Source organism: Tursiops truncatus, chromosome 1, assembly GCF_011762595.2.
Source record: "Tursiops truncatus isolate mTurTru1 chromosome 1, mTurTru1.mat.Y, whole genome shotgun sequence".
In the NCBI taxonomy this organism is placed as follows: Eukaryota; Metazoa; Chordata; class Mammalia; order Artiodactyla; family Delphinidae; genus Tursiops; species Tursiops truncatus.
In genome coordinates this window covers 137,503,911-137,510,928 of record NC_047034.1, presented here as the reverse complement: position 1 = coordinate 137,510,928, position 7,018 = coordinate 137,503,911, and the positions used below count along the sequence as shown (strand labels likewise).

General features: G+C 43.9%; 1 long non-coding RNA gene across 1 annotated transcript; it reads right to left on the bottom strand.

The window, feature by feature from the left end:
* Positions 1–281: 281 nt before the first annotated feature.
* On the bottom strand, positions 282–5,795 carry LOC141275942 (uncharacterized). Its single transcript, XR_012324641.1, has 3 exons — positions 4,706–5,795; positions 2,819–2,912; positions 282–1,919 (listed from the first exon to the last, which is right to left on the bottom strand). It is a non-coding gene; the product is annotated as an uncharacterized lncRNA (long non-coding RNA).
* Between the last annotated feature and the right edge of the window lie 1,223 nt (positions 5,796–7,018).

Below are 7,018 nucleotides of genomic sequence, written 5' to 3'. Positions count from 1 at the left end.
GGGACAGAGGAGTTGAGTCCAAGGAGAAAGCAATATGATGACAGAGCAGAGATGGGAGTGATGCACTTTGAAGATGGAGAAAGGGGCTGCTAACCAAGAAATACGAATGGCTTCTAGAAGCTGAAAAAGGCAAGGAGATTTTACCATCAGAGCCTCCAGAAGGAGCCCGCCCTGCGGACGCCCTCACTCTAGCTCAGTCGAACTGAGTTTGGAGTTCCAACCTCCAGAATTGTAAAAGAATAATTTTGTTTTTAAAGCCACTAATTTTTTGGTAATTTGTTATAGCAGCAAAAGGAAACTAGTACACCCTGCTTTGAAGACTCCCTCCTACCCTCACCTTTAAATCTGCAGAAGAAAAAGGAATCATTCTGGAGGTTTTAGGGAAGAGTAATAGAACTCTAGTTCAACAGAAAAACATTCAAAACATTTACATAACATTTCTATATAATTGTAGAATTCACAAATTTTCAAAGGTTTTCAAATTCCTTTTCTTGAGGTTCATTTAATATGCAAGAAAAAAGATCTCAATATTTATAGTTAAATCATGAAAATTATCAATGCAAAACAATAAATATTAGTTTAGAAGTCCAAAGAATATTAAGGAGTGTGTCTTTGAAAAATCTCTCCATGCTTGTTTTAATCTTTCATTATTCTGAAAGGGAATATGATTTTAATATTTGTGTTATTTAATGGTCAGATTTCTGACTAGTACATAAAAAGTAGTTAAACATTAACAGATTGGTTTAAACATGAATTTAGTATAAGCCCCCTTTAGTTAAAAAAAATGAATGAAAAGCAATCATTAAAAATAAACTAAAACTAAAAAGAAAAAAAAATTGAAAGAGAAACCAAAGTCCATTTTCCTTGATTTTCAAGGTTACTTGTCACTTAGATTTTGCCCAGAGTGCCTTCCACACCTCCCACCAGCTGGCTCACACAAGCTATGCAAAGGTATGTAGCTGCAAAAGCATGAGTTTCAGATTAGGTTGTGTTCCACAACTTCCTATCTGTGTGAGTTCAAGCAAGTTACTTCATTGGTCTGTGTCATATTATGTCCGTTGCACAAATGAAGAAATTAGTCCTCAGGGCTGGGTTGTAGAAGAAATGAATCAAGTCTAGCATGATGTTCTGCACATCACAGGTGTTGGAGATGATGCTGTCAAGTATTAATTGCTGTCCCCTCTTCTTTTCGGAGAGCAGCCGGCATGTTGTAGACTCCCTGAAGCATGGTTGTTAGGGAAGAAACACTGATTTAAAAAAGTCACCATTAGGATTTCTAAGTAGGCATTTGAAGCTCCTAGCAGCAAACTGTCTATACAGAGGACAAAACCTGGGTCAACTCAGGGCCTGCAGTTTACGCATTAAACAACTGAGGATCCAGGGGTGGTGCTGTTGTCTTACATAAAAAGAGCTCAAACCTTTCTGAGTGCGTAGAAAGATGGAAGAGCTGGAGAGGAGGGGGCCATAGGATGAGTCTCTGGTCCAAGTGTTATCTTGTCCCTCTTGAAGATATAAAACAGAGAGTGAATACATCCCCAGATGTGTTTGATGAATCCCAAAGAAGGGTTACCCGGGAGCTTCTGGCCAGCATCTGACTCCTCATTCTGGGACGTCGTGAGCCCTACAAGGATCTTCCTTCACTTTGTCCTGGATGAGTGGAGTGAAGATGTAATGGGATATTTGCTTGCTTCTTTAACTGAGCAACAGGTAAATAACAGTAACTTAAATGAGATAAAAGGTTATTTCTGTCACCTGAAGTTTAGACTAATTGGTCCAGGAAGGAAAGGCAGCTCTGTTGCATGAGTCCTTCTTTCTCGTTACTCTGCTACGTCCTTAGGGCGATGGTTCAGTCTTCTCGAACCATCTCAACCACGAGAGCTGTGGTTAGCTCTCCTCTACCACATCTGCACTTCAGTGAGCTGGAAGGGGGAAAAAAGAAGAGGGGAAAGAGAAGTAAGTTGCTTCCTTTTCAGGGCATGACCAGTTTTATATGTCGCTTCTTTTCACATCCTATTGGCTGGAACTTTGTCACATAGTCATCCCCAGCTGCAAGAAAGGCTTGGAAATGGATTCCCTAGCTGCATGGTTATTAGACAGGCTGAAACTTATAGGTGTGGGACCTTATAATTAATGGGAATCAGGGTAGAATGGATATTGGGGACAATTAGTAATCCTGCTACAGAGAACCCACATAGAACAGCAGATATTTCTCCATTGAATCAGGTGGGGTTCAATCAAGGAAGTAGAACCATTATAAGTGTTACGAAATAAAGGATTTATTTTAGAAACAAGACCTTACACAATTGGGGGAGAAGCTGGGGAAATAAAGGTCTGAACTGGGAAGTTGGAGGATTAGAGGAAAGTCTCTAACCAACACTTCTGAGACCAGTGGAGGCAGACCAGTGAGGGAGAATGTGCTAGATCTTCAGGACCTCTCATCTGTCTCTCACCTCATCTAAATACGACAACCTTAAGAGAGTGATGGATGCTGCTTTACTTCCACTTCTAAATCTCGCGTCCTTTTCTCTTTTGACCAATTCCAACCTGAAATTGTATAGGAAAGCTATTCTGGGAAATGTAGTTGTAGCTTAGTCAAGTTGACACAGTTACACACCACAACATTCATGTTGTCCAGAGCAGTGGAGGTGGGTATGACATTGACATGGAGCAGGTCTGGGGATTGCAAGGCTGGGCGAGGGATGAAGGGCAGCAGGGTCTGCATGGGTCACGTGGGCAACACTTGTCTCTATGGAGGATGGTGCTGAGGATGAGATATCTGCCTCCCCGGCCCTCTCCCCAGTGCCTTGATATCACGTACCAGCCCCTCCATTCCAACGTTCCTCACTGCATCAGGACTAAGTTGCCATCTTGGGGCTGGTCTGGGAGGGAAGAAACTTTGACTTGAGAAAAACCTAGTTAATTTAAGAAAAACCTCAATTTAATTATACTAGGATTTCTGCTCTTGGGCAGAATATGGGCTTAGAAGAAAAAATAGGGTACTTTGTAGAAAAATAAGTTGCATTTCTTATACACTTGAATATGTAAAGTGAGAAATTCACATATACTAAATAGGTAATCAACAAGTCTTACCTGCCTCCTTCCTTTTTGCTGGATGCAGCCAAGTCAAAGGATACCATTTAATGGGGCATGCTCTGGCTTTTGCATGTGTGCGTCCTTGTTTCATGAATGCTCTTTCTTTTATCACTTTGATTGTATTTTAAGCAACCCCACAGTGCATTTCTCCTCAATGACTCAGCTCACATGAACACCTCCTCTGTTAAACTCTCCTGCCCTGCCTCCTCTGTGTGCCCTAAGGAGTTCTGTCAAATGCTTGTGTGTGTGCCCGATCCAATGTAATGTCTCCCAAAGTAAATTGTGAGCCCCCTTGTGCAGGGCCCTCATTTATACTGAGTCTCTGTGTACCAGCCCCAAGGAGCAGCCTCAGTGAACACTTGTTGACCATTTGACTGGATGGACCTTTCTCCAAATTGTGAACAAACAAATCAGATGACTGTTCTGATCTGAAAAGAACACTGTTCCCTAATTGTGTAAATATAAAGTATACACACACACACACACACACACACACACACACACACAGAGTTCTCTGCCGATATCATCTGATGGTGTTGATAAACATATAAACCTTCTAAAACTGTATGTAACAGGAATCTATCTTTGGTTCTTCAAATGTTAACTATGAATTATAGCTCCATCTCATTTTATTTTCTCCAATAACCCTCTTCTCATGTCCTTTCCTCTTGCTTGTACTGCAGAGAAACACCTCTTACTTCAGGCATTTGTTACGGTATTAATTTCCTATGGCTTCTGTAACAAAGTACCACAAATTGAGTGGCTTAAAACAACGGAAATTTGTTATCTTACAGTTCTGGAAACTAGAAGTCTGAAATCAAAGTGTCATCAGGGCTGTACTCCCTCTTAAGGCCCTAGGGAAGAATCCTTCCTTGCCTCTTGCTAACTTCTGGTGGTTTCTGGCCACCCTTGGCTTATAGATACATCACTCCAGTCTCTGCCTTTGTTGTCATGTGGCCTTCTCACTCTCTCCTGTCTTCACGTGACTTTCTAATAAGGATACCAGTTGGATATAATCCAATATGACCACATTTCTACTTGGTTACATCTGTAAACACCCTGTTTCCCAATAAGGTCATGTTCACAGGTACTAGAGATTAGATATGCAACCTATCTTTCGGGGACGTGACTCATCCCACAACTGTCCCCATAGTTTATGTTCTTTGCACCTGGAGGCAAATGTGTTCCAAGCTCAGATATTCCCAAGGACACCTGCAGCAAGCCATTGCATCAGTCCCAGTGGATCCCTGCCAGAGCAGGGCAGAATCCTGTCCTCTTGGCCTTTGAAGAGCAAAGTGGCCAGTAGGGCAGGGGGTTGAGGTCCTGCTTCTGAGTGTCCCTCAAAGCCTCGTGCATGAAATTGCACAGTACTTGTTGTAATATGGTAGAAAGTACAGAGGCCTGGACATCGCATTTACTCCATCACCAAAAAGCTGTGTGACCAGAACAAGCTACTTCTCTGAGCATCAGGTCATTACTTAGTTAGTCCTATTTGAATGAACTTACTGAGCATTTGTCATGTGCCAGAATAGGGGTGGGGTCCTGGGACACAGAAATAATTAAGATTATGTCCTCAATGAACCTGGCATCTAGTGAGGGATATATCACTCACCCATGAGGTCCCACGAGGATCAAGGCTCTCTGTGGTTCATGTAACCTGCTGTGTGCATGTCTGCGGTGAAGGTAACTCATGGAGTTCAGGCCTGGAAGGACTTGTGACCACACAACTGCTCCTCCATTGGACCTCCGACATTGCTAAGCACAGCCACTTGAAATTCAGAGAAAAACGTTCACTTTTCATTTACTTGTTCATTAATTTGAGCCCTGATCATGTACCAGGCACAGGGCTAGGTCCTGGAGATACAGTGCTGAACAGAGCAGGTACAGGCCCTGATCCAGGGAGCTTACAGTCTACAGGAGACACAGACATTCCACAAGGGGCAAGTTCTGACATTCCCAGGAACTCCTGCTTTGGCCTTAAAGGACAGGTAATTTTTTTAAGGTTCTCAGCCTTGAATCTTGTCTTAGTCCACTTGGCCTGCTATAACAGAATACCACAGCCTGGGTGTTTTATAAACAAGAAAACTTATCTCACAGTTCTGGAGGCTGCAAAGTCCAAGATCAAGGTGCTTTCCTGATTAGGTGTCTGGTGAGGACCAACTTCTTGGTTCATAGATGGCCATCTTCTCACTGTGTCCTCACATGGTGAAAGGGGAAGGGAGCTCTCTGGGGTCTCTGTTACAAAGGCACTAATCTCATTCATGAGGGCTCCACCCTCATGACCTTATTACCTTCCAAAGGCCCCACCTCCAAATACCATCACATTGGGGATTAGGTTTCAACATATGGATTTGGGGCGGGGGACATAAACATTCAGTCTATTGCACATCTCAATAGATTCCAAATATACAAATTCAGTCTTCTGACTTTTGTTCAAGAATCTTTCCCATCTTATTAAACTGGTCCATGTAGGAAGCAAGGATGGGACCTGCCTCTGCTCAGAGCAGTACGGTTATGCTACTTGAACAAAGCAATATCTGGGAAGATACATAATAAGGGGTAAAATGTTAGCAAGGAAAAGTAGTTCTCATTATCAGGGGCCATCTGGATATATTGTGATGCCAGTGTGTGTGTGTGTGTGTGTGTGTGTGTGTGTGTGTGTGTGTGTGTGTGTGTGTGTATGACAGAGAGAGAGAGAGAGAGAGAGAGACAGGAGCAAGCACATAAGCTGCTGTGTGGGTCCCTAACTCTAGACCTTGCCTTTCCTAGAAGTTTTCGGTTCGAGTCTTGGCTGGTGTTAGTGTTGCAGGAACTCCCATTGAGGTTCCTCTTCCACAAGATGCACAGGATATCTGCCCACTGAAAGTAGTAGAGACTTCACTGTTATCTAGAAGAGCACTTTCCATTGTTGGAAAACCCTCCTCCCTCCCCTCCTCTTTCCACATTCATCCTCTGAGCAACCAACATGTGCCCCATTAGAAAAGAAAAAGGAGGTGGGTCCCCTGTCCTTAAGGAGCTCACTGATGTTTGAGTGTCTCAGATAAGTAAACAGAAGATGACAAGCCAATGCAGTAAGTGCTCTGCTTGGGCATGGTGGTGCCCCGTGCTCCTCTCTGAGAGAGCAGCTGACTCAGATAGGGCACCTGGGAGGCCTCCTGGAGGAAGTGATCCTGGCTGAGTCTTGAAGGATGAGTAGGTGTTAGCAGAACAAAGGGGAAGGAAATTCCAGACAGACGACACAGTAGGTACAAAAGCACAGAGCCAGAAAACAGTAAGATGTATCCCACCCACCTGTAGACCCCAAGTGGGGGTAAAGCTCATCCAGGAGACCTTTCTTCTCTTCTCCTCCTCCTTACCTCCTCTCCTCCCCCTCTCCCAGCATTGTGGGTAAATTGTTCATCCACTCCTCAGATTCCAGGACAGGGAGGTAAACTGATGAACAGTGCTGGGGGGATCACTGTATATGAAAAGGCCATGCATGGGAGTGTGGCTTTCTGCTTTGCCCTCCTAGATCCAGGAGCAGGAGGGAAGCCAGGGCCCAGCCTGCAGGGAGGAGACCCAGCCTCTTCCCCTTTCGTTCAGGCATATGCTCGAAGACTTTCAACTCTGGCCTCTTGTCCCCCGCAGTTAGCTGGCTGGCGGTATGATCCCAAGATCTGAATTTGGACCCAAGACATTCAGAAAAAACTCCAGCAAACTCCCCTTGGAGGGTTTGCGTCCAAGTCCAGCTATTAATATCGGCTTTGGTTTTTCACATGTAAGAGAGCCTAGGCAATCCTACATCCCTTAGTCTGATAAAAAACAAGTGAACCCCAAAATCATTCTTAATGCCATCTTTTGTGTGTGCACTGGCATTCAGCCTTGTCCAGAAAGCCTTTCCTTACTTCTTTTTTTCCAGCTGGATCAACCAGATCTGACCCCCGAC